This window comes from Pelobates fuscus, chromosome 1 (genome assembly GCF_036172605.1).
Source record: "Pelobates fuscus isolate aPelFus1 chromosome 1, aPelFus1.pri, whole genome shotgun sequence".
Lineage (NCBI taxonomy): Eukaryota > Metazoa > Chordata > Amphibia > Anura > Pelobatidae > Pelobates > Pelobates fuscus.
Window position 1 is genome coordinate 237592688 of NC_086317.1, and position 13215 is coordinate 237605902.

Here is a 13215-nt window from a genome sequence, read left to right on the forward strand (position 1 = left end):
CATAGATTCCAAGTAGTATACCCACAGAGTACTAGTACATTAGTAGCAATCCATATTAGAAATAAAATGTAACTTTTAATTAACAAATTTAAAACCAAAGTGGCACAATCACTATATATCCAAAATAAAGTAGCAAAAGGAGAGAGAGAGAGTATAATAGAGAAAAAAGTCAGACCGTGCCAATTAAATCAAGTAATGGCACAGGTGATTAGGGAAAAATAGGGTTAAATAGTAACTGGAGCCAAATAGCCCAACGTTTTCACCCCACTTCTATCTCCCAATATCTCAAATGACTCAATTCCCCCAACTCCTAACGCTATCCGAATAAAAATCTGACGTTAGAAAAGTTAATTGTAACTAAACGTCTAGCATCCAATTAGAGTCTAGTGGAGAGGGTGGCTGTTTTAAAATAACAAAATAACTGCTGCAGCATCATCCCTGTCTACCTCCCACACCCTCCACAGCATATGTCCCGACGCGCGTTTCGCCGAGAATCGGCTCTTCAAGGGGAACCGGATTAGTGTTCAACCGTCGTTTAAATAGCCCGCCCTCTCTCCGGATTGGCTGTTGGTCTAGCCAGGGAGAGAGAGGGGGGGTGGAGCCTATCCTCCCTCGCAGTTAACCCTCAGTAGCTCGGTATACTGTGAAGGGGGATAGGAAAAAGGCATACCAATACAAAAGTTAATATAATAAATTTAGATAAATATAGCTGAACTAGACAGGTATTGAAACTAAAGTGATGCAGTCAATATAGTGGTAAAAGTGAAACGGAAAAGAGATGCAGGGGCAAGAAAAAATTCCATTCATATGTAAACCCCTAGTGTTTCAGTATCCTATTCAGTAGATAGTACTTAATCAAAACGAAATAATTATTAACAAGAATAATAAAAAGAAAAGTGGTACATAATAATTTTGCAACATTGTTATATCCAATATGTTGCTCCTTGAGGGGGCAAACGTGTTTTCCATCGAACTACATCTGTTCTCTCATAATCGCTTTTAGTAGTTATTTGAGACCTGATATACTTTAACAGTTGTGATGAAAGAAAGTGAAAAATAAATAAATAAATAAAACATCAAACGGTATATAGATATTGCCGTTTATCACAAAACCCTTTTTCCTTATAGTTGGAATCATAACCTAGAACCTTTGTATCTAAGCTGCATTTACATGTTTAAATCTAATGATACTACAGTTGTTACTAAAAATATATTAACAAGCTTAGTGGTATATACCTAGGTTAATAAAAAGGGAAAAGGTAAAACCTTTTCCTTTATGCATGAATAAACGGATTAAAATTTAATCCTTTGGGGTATAGCGTTTGAAATGAATAGATCCAACGGGACTCAGCTTTTAAGAGGGCGATGTTGATATCTCCTTTGCGGTGATTTTGAAATATTTTTTGAATCACCTGAAATTTTAGTACATTGGATTTGGAGGCATGATTTAATTGTACATGTTTGCCAATGGGTGTATCCATGAGTGGATTTGTGATGGAATTGATATGCTGTAGAATCCGTCGACGTAGTTGTTGATATATTTTGCCAATGTACTGTAATCAGGGCCAGATTAACAGCACAGTGGGCCTGGTGCTAACAATTATGACGGGCCTAATTACAGAATCATATCGACCAAAAACACTAAAACACTCCCAAGCGTCATGTATCTGATGGAGATGGTGCTGGAGAGAAAGAAAACAACAGCTATAAGAAAACACATACCGTATGCTAATCTCCCTCTAATTTATGTTTTCATCTTTCAAGTAAATCCATAACCCCTAACAGCAGTGTCCAGTCAAGCAGGAAGTCAATGGGCATGGTAAAAGGGTGTGCCACTGACACAAATCACGTAACCTGCCAAAAGGGGCGAACATGCCCAAAAAGAGGACATGTCTGCCCAAAGAATTAGAAGGCCAGTCTGGCATGAATGGATGTCAGGCTGCCTGCCAATCATGCAGCTAGCCAACTAAGGGCATACTATGCAGACTGCACCCTGACCTTGGCATAAATGCATCTAATGATGCGCTCACTCCATGCTTTCTAAGGACTGTCCCCTAGCACTCGCTGGTCCACTTGTCTCCTTACCTTCTCACTAGCAGGCAGAAGCTCCTGGTATATAGTCAGATAAAAGCTGTATGTAGTTAGTGTAGAAGAAAGGGAACATGCCACAGTGTTAGAGAGACCAAAGTCAGCATTACATTAACCCCTTAAGGACCAAACATCTGGAATAAAATGGAATCATGACATGTCACACATGTCATGTGTCCTTAAGGGGTTAAAGGATCAATATAGGGGGGCGTGGCTTGACCGCACATGGAGTAAGTCGCACGCTGCACTTGCTCCCAGGCCCCGATCCGCTTAAGCCCAGATCCTGAGCGAATCCCGCGGTCCACATGGGGAAAACTAAAAGGACGACTACCCCGAGACACCCTCCCACACCCCACACCAACCTTAAACCCGGTCCGATGGACGAATTTCTGTCCACACCTCAGCACCTCAGAGACTCACGAGGCGCGGACAAGATGGCGCCTCCCTCCCCGAGCACCAGCAGCATAGCGGGCTCCGCGAGTGATACACCCGGAGCAACTGCACTGACACAAATGTCGCTGGACCTAGCAGCTATCTCAGCCAACATGCTCACACGGGGTGACAAGACGGCCCTGGTTGCAGAGCTGCGTACCGTCATTCGGGAAGAAATAGCCGCGGTGCGCAGGGACCTAACGGCCCTGGAGCAGAGGGTGGATGACCTGGAAGTGACTCGCCTACAAACCACGCACCACCAGCAGGCCACAGACCTAGCTACGGCACGACAGGGGAATATACTCCTTGAGATGCGTAGACAAGTCGAAGACCTGGACAACAGAGGCCGCCGCAACAACATACGAGTGCGGGGCCTCCCGGAAGCCGACAATGAGTCCCCACGGGAATTGCTGGCAGGCCTCTTCTCGCACCTGCTAGGGGACGATGCACCTCCTGACATATCCATGGAACGCGCACATAGAGAGATCCGAGGCCCTAGAAGAGATGGCCAGCCCAGGGACCTGATTTGCTGCCTCACATCGTTCCAACTAAAGGACGCCATAATGAGAGCAGCCAGGACTCGACGCACGATCACATTTATGGACTCCCAGGTCGCGCTATTCCAAGACCTGTCGCCCCTCACGCTGGACGCCCGCCGGGCGCTGAAACCGCTAACAAACATGCTAATGGAGAGGCGGATTCCCTATAAATGGGGCTTCCCATTCAGCTTACAGGCCAAGGTCGAGAACCGCTGGCACACACTGCGCTGGCCCAACGATGTCGCCCGATTCCTCCAGTCCGCTGGATTGCCGCATGTCCACGTCCCTAACTGGATTCTTGAATATCCGCCCGCACGTCCCACTGGACCCCACCCAGCGGCCGAGAACCTGTCGAGCGAGCATGCTGCCCGTCTTCCGCAACGTCGAGGTGGCCCTGTCGGCCCAGAAGAGTAAAGTCCGGAGACATCGCAGCTGACCTTCCCTGCCAGGTACCATGGACCGCACCCTACGCTACCCAGCCCCTATAAGGGTACCTTACTCGACCCCCTGACTTCGACGCTTGACGATCTCATCCTGTGCGGGGTGGACACTATGAAGTCGGGCCGCAGGTTAGTGGGACATTACCACTGTTCCGTAACAGGGCTCAAGACTTGGAGTTGTACCTTGGGTGGGGTGTTTGGGGGCCACGGGCCATGCCGGGTGGGCTGTGATGCGATGGACTGTTTGGGAGGTGGGCTTGGGCTGCTCATCCTGACGTAGTGCTGGCACATAGTCATACCCGTGCCTACTAGGTTGGCACACACACAGGTCAGGGTATTGGGGTACGACCCCCCCATATAATGTTTATTGCCTGTATCCTTTTGTCCTTTCCAAAATGCCGGCGCGCCTAAATTGTTCCACGTCACCGCTTCCGGCACAGGCCCATTAGTCAACTGTAAACAGCGTGCCACTTTACTGGTTCATATGTCTTATATTGCATTGTACTGTATTTCACATGTTGACCTGCCCCATTGCCCCACACCGTAGGGACACCGTGGTGAACTGCCCACTGCGCTTAATATCCTGGTCCATGCTGCCCACCCAATATAGGTTAAGCAATTAATGTAGGTGGTGAGCCACTCTGCTTGATGTAGGCTGTATTATACTTTACTTAAATTGCCGACTTCCCCCATTGCCCTCTACCACATGTTCCCCCGGGAGATTTAAGTAATTGGTTTGTTGTTTCTGTATATCTGACTGTTTGGGATGCCTTTATTTAGAATGTGTTTTGTTGATATCGTAGGTTTCAATGTTAGCATAGACTGCATAGCTTTCTCATTGGCATGCGTTGCTTTCGCCTACGCTTGGTGCATCGCCACCTCCGACTGCGCTGCCGCGTGGCCATGGCCCCGAGTGGTGAGGCGGCTCATGCGTGGGCTATGGTGGCGGGGGCTGGCCTCCCTTGCGTAGCGTGAACGCTGTCTACATTCTTTTGCTTTCCGTAAGTTGCCGACACGCCCAAATTATATCAAGGTGTCACCTTCGGCATAGGTTCATACGTTACTGTGGTTAGTGCTATATTTCACTTATTATTCTGTTACATGTTGTATTGCTCTGTACTACACATGGCGACTCCCCCTACTGCCACACCCCACATGGGCGCCCTGATGATACGCATGCCGCGCCCAATACCCTGGTTTCCGCTATGCCTTAGGCGCACGCAGCGAGGTCCCTGTAGGTAGCGTGGCACACCTCCTGATATAGGTATTGTAGGTCAGCACTTATACAGTCGATTTCTTGTATTGCCAGTAACATACGCACACCCAGGGGACCCATGCTCTGTGCCTGTTATATTTGTGAATATAATTGTTTGTGGTGCCCCGAATTATGACATAGTTTTGCCGATGTCGTGGGTTGCAATGTTGACGATAAGAATATAATGTTCTGATTGAAATGTGTTGTATTGAAAAGTGTTGTATTAACCTATTTTTGAACCACTGACGACTCTGGCTACCACTCCTCACAGGCCTGCCCTGGGGGCCCGCTCCCACCCCCACCCTACCCCTCCCCCTTTCTTCCACCTACTTGAGACGGACTCACACCCACAGCGCTGACAGGTGCCCCCACGCAACTGACGGACTCGGCACCCCCGCTCCTCCCTCCTCCCCCCCCTCCTCCGGACTCGCAGGGACCAAGACAGCCATCTCTCACGGCGGGTCGGGTGCCGAGGGACATAGGTGCTGATTACATCCCTTCCCGTGACACAGACTTCGTAGGCGGCCCTCCCCGCACCTCACGCAACTGACCTCCCTTGTATATAGGACCGGAGTTCGACGAGACTTCCCTGACCCATAGTCTCCTGAACGTAGTCAACCGGTCTAGGTTCACACGTTGCATTGATCCCCCCCCCCACCCTTACCCCCCCCTACTTCATGACGGACCCCCCCCCTCCAGGCGTCCGCCGTGCGGGGGCCGGGGCGGGATTCGACCCGGCCCTGCTTACATACTGGTCCAATAATACTGGGGGCCTTAACCAGCCGGAGAAGCGCTCCCACCTGCTCTGCCGTCTTTGGGTGGAGAGGGTGTCCGTGGCGTTCCTGCAGGAGACGCACTTCCGGGGCCCAAATGCTCCCAAACTGGAGAACAAACGTTTCCCTTTGGCTTCCTATGCCAACCACCCAGATTCTAAGAGAGCAGGCGTAGCAATACTGTTCGCGCACAACACACCCTTCTGCCACACAGAGACCCAAAAAGACCCGGGAGGAAGGTACCTTTTTGTCAAGGGTAAGATAGCTGATCATACGTACACATTTGCATGCATATACTCTCCTAACCGCGGCCAACACACCTTTCTCTCCCGCACCTTAAACAGGCTTAATAAATTCAGGGAGGGCCTTCTCCTGGTGGCAGGTGACCTGAACATGCCACTTGACCCACTCCTGGACACGTCTTGTGGAACTTGCACGCACCCGCCGCACTGCTTACGGACGGCCACTAGGGCACTAAACAACTTAGGACTTGTGGACTGCTGGAGAACCGCGCATCCTGACGACAGAGACTATACACACTTTTCACATGTCCACCGCCACTATAGCCGTATTGATTACATATTCATGTCCCAGGAATACCTCTCCCTCCTACGCGACGCGCACATTGGACTCATGACCCACTCGGACCACGCCCCGGTTAAAGTCCGCACAAGCTCGCCACTTTACAAACCAAAGGACAGGCAATGGAAACTGAACGTATCCTTGTTGAATGACCCAGTCACCCGCGCATCCACACATCAGACGCTCACACAATACTTCGACACCAACGACAACCCGGACACGCCACCCCTGACGGTCTGGGAAGCACATAAATGTGTCGTGAGGGGCCACTACATCGCCATTTGCACTCAGCGAAAAAGAGACAGACACAGACATTTCACCAATCTCACCACCAAGGTAGCTGCCTTGGAAAACGCACACAAACAAACTCTAGACGACGATACCTACCTACAACTGACTGAAGCTAGGAGGGAACTTAGAGATCACCTCTCTCAGGGACTGCTACACACACTGACGAAATCGGCCAGGTACTTTTATGAACACTCTAACAAGAGTGGTCGACTACTAGCAAAGATGCTCCAGACAAAGAGACGGTCACAACATATTCATAAAATAAACACACCAAACCATCGAAGCACACGACTTCCAGGAGGCATTCTTGACGCCTTTCAGACCTACTACACCGACCTATACAACCAGACACAGGCTGCACACAGGTCTACATCTCAGACACACCAACGAAAAATCGCCGACTACCTCTCCCAGCACATAGCCAAAACACTCACCCAGGAACAATCGGAAGACCTGGAGCTACCCCTGACACTTGACGAACTTAAAGGTGCTCTAAAGTGCATGAAACCTCATAAGGCGCCAGGCCCTGACGGACTACCGGTCTCATACCTTCGCACATTCAGTGACACCCTCTTGCCCAAACTTCTATCAGGTCTGAATTCGATTCGCGAGGGAGGGCAGTTCCCAACAGATACACTAGCCGCCACCATCACAATAATCCCCAAAGAAGGTAAAGACCCGTCTAATTGCTCGAGCTACCGCCCGATTTCGCTCCTGAACTCGGACCTTAAGCTCTTTGCTAAAGCCCTTGCCCGGAGGATCTCCCCGATCCTCCCAGACCTAATCCACCCGGATCAGGTCGGGTTTATCCCGGGTAGGGAGGCCCGAGACGACACGATCCGGGCTCTTAACATCATACATACTGCGAAATCCAAGAAACGCGAGGTTGTCCTGTTATCGACGGACGCCGAAAAGGCGTTCGACCGGGTGGATTGGTCATACCTCGCGTCAACTCTCCACCACTTCAGATTTGGCCCGCAGCTGTGCACCTGGGTGGCGGCTCTGTATACGACCCCGACGGCACGTATTCGCGTCAACGGTACACTAACACAGTCTTTCCCCATCAGCAATGGCACGCGACAGGGTTGTCCCCTGTCCCCCCTCCTGTTTGCCCTCTCTCTGGAGCCATTTCTGGAGGCGGTCAGACGGGACGGGGGCATTACGGGGGTGACTCTGGATGCAGAAGTGCACAAACTCGCCGCCTATGCTGATGACATGTTGTTCTTCCTGGAACAACCCCTAATCTCGATCCCTAACCTCCTGAAGGCGTTTCACAATTTTCACCAAGTCTCCAATCTGAAATTGAACATGACCAAATCAGAGGCCATGCCTGTACTAGATAACGCCGAGCTGGTTGACCGGCTGAGCTCAGAGTTCGCCTCCTCCTGGCGACCGGACAGGTTGCGGTACCTGGGCACTTGGCTACCGAGAGATCTCACACAACTCTATCAAATGAACTTTCCCCCCCTACTCGCGAACATCCAAAAGGACCTCCTCTGTTGGTCCCCACTGTACCTCACCTGGTTCGGCGAGATGAACGTCCTCCCCAGACTATTATACCTATTCACGACATTGCCCGTCGCGATCCCGCAAGCATTTTTCCATACCCTGACAAGAGACATCCGTAGCTTTGTATGGAACCATTCCGCTTCCCGCATACGCAGAACCACCCTGGAACGCCCAAAGACAGCGGGGGGAGCCGGATTACCCTCCGTGCAACAATACTATCAGGCCACACATCTGCAAAGGGTGGTGGACTGGCACACACGCACATGTGCCAGACGATGGGTGTCCATGGAGGTCCAGCAATCACACGGTACGATCCCTGCCAGACTCTGGCTTGGCTCCCTTACCTATTCGGAGCTCCGACTTCAAAATCCCCTCATAGATGCCACCCTTAGGGTGTGGTGCTCACTACGCTTCGCGTGCAGGCTCACCACGTCACCTAACCCGCTCACCCCGATCACACATAACCCGAATCTCGCGGACGGTCTCACCCCCGCGGCATTGCGAAATTTCCACCAGACAGATTGGCTCTACCTGCATCAATGGATTGCTGACGGTGCCCTTAAACCACTACATGAGGTCATATCGACTCAGCGACCGACCCTGCTTGACACGTACCATTACCACCAGGTGAAGACATACTACACAAACCTTCAGGGCAAGGACCACATTCACAGACAACTGACTGACTTCGAACAACTATGCACTGACAGAAAACACCTGGACCACGCTATATCCCACCTCTACGTGAGCCTACAGACACTGGGCAATGTACGCCCATTAGGGTTCACGGACAGGTGGGAGCGGGAGACGGACACACGCCTGACTGCCCGGGAGTGGGACAAAATCTTTCTCTTAACCCACAAATGCTCCATTAGCTCCAAATACCAGGAGATGAGCTATAAACTACTCACACAATGGTATAGAACCCCGGACGTGCTCAGACACATGCACGGTACAACCTCTGGCGACTGCTGGAGATGCCACTCTGCCATGGGCACCAACCTCCACATCTGGTGGTCTTGCCCCCGCATAGCTCCATACTGGCGCATGGTACGCGCTAAGATCAAGGAAATTACAGACACAGACCTCCCATTACTGCCACTGACAATGCTTCTTCACCACACATCCATACCTACACAACAGTACAAAAAATCCCTCACGATACACCTGCTCTCTGCTGCGAAAAGCCTCATCCCACTGCACTGGAAAAGCCAGGCGGTACCCACTTACATACAATGGGTTGACAAGGTTGAGGAGATTCGCGGGATGGAAATGCTAACTGCGTCCCTGCGGGAACGCTCGGACAAATGCGCCCTCCAATGGTACCCCTGGACGTCTTACACCGCACGGGGACGGGCTTGATCCCGTATTCCTGGCCTCCCAGGAGACGCCTGATACCCTCCCTTGCTACCCCTATTCCTATGACGTAGGGAAGATCCCAGACCCAACCACCCCCTCCTCTACCCAACCAACCAGTGAATCACCAGACATGCCCACTGACGAAACGCGACAACCCGCTAGATTGAGGTTCCAGGAGCTCTTCGTATGTTGAGAACATGCCTCCCCCCCCCACCCCTCCCTTTTACGGAGAAATAGCACCCCACGGAACATCAACACATGCCTCTGACCCACCTAACAGCGGTGGACTCACCTGTAATACACTTTACACCAATGGAACTTGCCCCACACCACCAACCGCAACCCGCCTAGGCGGGCATGCTGTACACTGGTTGTGACGTGGTCATAGGTGAAACGTTGTACCCGACTCTGTATTAATGCTGGGCTTGATGCACTGTTCCTGTATATGTCATACTTTGCAACTTGATATTTGTTACCCCCACCCCTCCCCTCCCTTTCCTTTTTTCTGTATCCCTCCCTTATTTGAAAAATCTTTAATAAATAAAGAATGTCTAAAAAAAAAAAAAAAGGATCAATATAGGATCACAAACATGAATTCCTGACCCTATAGTGTTAACACCACCATCTAGCCCCCCTGGGCCCCTCATGCCTTTATAAATATAGCAAAATCTTACTGTATTCAAGCCTGAAGCTTTAACTCTGCATGTTGTTAGACTCAGAAAAACAAGCAGTCTGCTGACATCATTAGAAGTGGTGGCCTGATCCAATCACAGTGCTTCCTCATAGGATTGGCTGAGACTGACAAAGTGGCAGATCACAGGCAAAGCCAGCATGATGCAAACACAGCCCTGGCCAATCAGCATCTCCTCATAGAGATGAATTAAATCAATGAAGGGAGGAGACACTGAATGTTTGGATGCATTTTAGGCAGCCATGACCCAGGAAGGATCTCTAACAGCCATCTAAGGAGTGGCCAGTGAAGTAATCACTAGGCTGTAATGTAAACACTGCATTTTCTCTGAAAAGACAGTGTTTACAGCAAAAAGCCTGACGGTAATGATTCTACTCACCAGGACAAATTCAATATGCTGTAGTTGTTCTGGTGACTATAGTGTCCCTTTAACTATATTCATCGTCAGCTAGTCCACACACGTTTTGTTCCCATACATCCCTCTTAAGTTTCCATACTTAAAGGACCACTATAGTGCCAGGAAAACATACTCCATAGCGATGTCATCGGCTGAATGCGCATGCGCGTCAGGAGCCGCGCGCACATTCAGCCAGTCCATAGGAAAGCATTCCCAAAGCTTTCCTATGGACGCTGGCGTCTTCTCACTGTGAAAATCACAGTGAGAAGCGCGGAAGCGCCTCTAGCGGCTGTCAATGAAACAGCAACTAGAGGCTGGATTAACCCTATTATAAACATAGCAGTTTCTCTGAAACTGCTATGTTTATAGAAAAAAGGGTTAATCCTAGCTGGACCTGGCACCCAGACCACTTCATTAAGCTGAAGTGGTCTGGGTGCCTATAGTGGTCCTTTAAGTAAGAGTATGTGAAAAGTAGTTAGGGCCACCTTTCTTGGAAAAACATACGGCCTTACTAATTCGCATAATTGAATATGTATGGGTGACATCACATGATGTGAATCACAAGGAGTGACATACGAGAAAATGCTGAAAAATCACCAAAAAACTACTTAGTTTGATTCTGCTGTATAGATGGATTCCTCCCAGTGCCCTCATGACTCAGTGCCCCCATGTGTTGATTACTCCACTCCATTATGTGTTGAAGTCTCAGTGTTCCTATGTATCAGTGTTTCAATGCCCCATGTCTCCCTGTGTCCTCCGGTATTCCCATGTGTCTATGTCCCCATATATCCCAGGGTCCCCATGTCACTAGGCACTAGGAAGACAGGGAGACCTAGGGACACGGAGACACCAGTGACACTGGAAGACTAGGGGACACTGGCTGTGACACATGGGGGCACTGGGAAAATAGAGGACACTTGAAGACATGGCGACACAGACACCAGGGACACAGACACTGGCTGGGGGACAAGGGGACATTAAGACATGGAGGCACTAGGAGACATGGGGACAGTGAGACACTAGGGACACTAGCTTGGAGACATGGGGACATTGAGACACTTGAGGCACTAGGAGACATGGGGACAATGAGACACTGGCAGGCTGGGGCACTGGGAGACTAGGGGGCACTGAGACACCAGGGACACTGGCTGGGAGACATGGGGACACTGTGTCCCCATGTGTCTGTGTCATAAAGTCTCCCAATGTCCCTTAGTGTCTCAGTGTCTGCCATAATGTCTCCCAGTGTCTCAGTGTATGTCTCCTTGCAGCCTTTCCCCCCCATCCCTTACTTTCCTGAGCTGTAGGCTGTCTATGCAAGGTGGGAGTTGCTGTCTGGACTCTCTGTAGCTGCACCCCTGCAGATCAGTGAGTAGAGATAGGCAGGGAGGGATTTGCTGTAACTTCCTATCCCTGCCTGTCTCCACACACAGCGACCCCTACTGGCCAGTGCTGGTATTGCATAGTAATCTCTTGTTTATACTGAGAAAATCACCAGCATTTGTATTGCCAGTATCACTGCAATATTGGCACCAGCCAGGCAGCCTCAAATACTGGCTGTGCCAATAAAATAAAAGCCAGGTGGAATTCCTAAGAGTAGTGTGTGAAAAAAAAAATGTAAAAAATATATATATTTTTTTTTTTAAATCAATGGGCCTATTCCATGGGCCTGGGCCTGGAGCTGCAGCTCCATCAGCCCCTATGTTAATCCGCCCCTGGGCAAATGGGCACAGTATCCACTGAGCCTGACACAGAAGCTGGCAGGCAACTAACTGCTCTTCAATCTATTACAGTGAAAAAAAGTTTTCTTTTTAAATGTCAAGCTTAAGCTATTGTGACACCAGATATGAGTGGTGGCACTGGGCAAATGGGCACAGTATCCACTGTGAGCCTGAAACAGAAGCTGGCAGGCAGGCAACTGCAATTACATTACACAAAAAAAAAAAAGCAGACTGATGTTCTAGCCCTAAAAAGGGCTTTTTGGGGTGCTGTTCTTACAGCAGAGATCAGATGAGTCCTTCAGGACTGTAGTGGCCACTGAATACCCTAGCCTAGCTATCAATTTCCCTATCTAATGAGCAGCAGCTACACTTTCCCTCCTCTCACTAAGAATGCAGCTTCAGAATGAATCTAAAATGGATGCTGGGAGGGAGGTGGGAGGGTCTGGAAGGGAGGGTCTGCTGCTAATTTGCTGGAATGTGTCTGCTGACCGTGAGGCACAGGGTCAAAGTTTGCTCAATGATGATGAATAGGGGGCGGATCGAACCGCGCATGTGTTCGCCTGCGGCGGCGAACGCGAACACGCTATGTTTGCCAGGAACTATTCGCCAGCGAACAGTTCGGCACATCACTACCCCTGACCCTCACAGCACCCTTACTCTCACACACACTGCACCCCGGATACTCACAGCACACATACACACTACACCCCTGACACTCACAGCACCCTCACTCACACACACACACACTGCACCCCTGACACTCACAGCACCCTCACTCACACACGCACTGCACCCCTGACACTCACAGCACCCTCACTCACACACATGCACACACACACATGCACACACAGTGCACCCGACACTCACAGCACCTTCACTTACACACACACACACTGCACCACTGACACTCACAGCACCCTCACTCACTCACACACACACACACACACATACACTGCACCCCTGAAACTCACAGCACCCTCACACACACACATACACACTGCACCCCTGACACTCACAGCACCCTCACTCACACACACTGCACCACAGGCTAGAGTTCACTCACCACTAGCGCCACCAGGGAGGGCAGTCTAATCACTCACACACACACACTACACGTTGACACTCACAGCACCCTCACTCA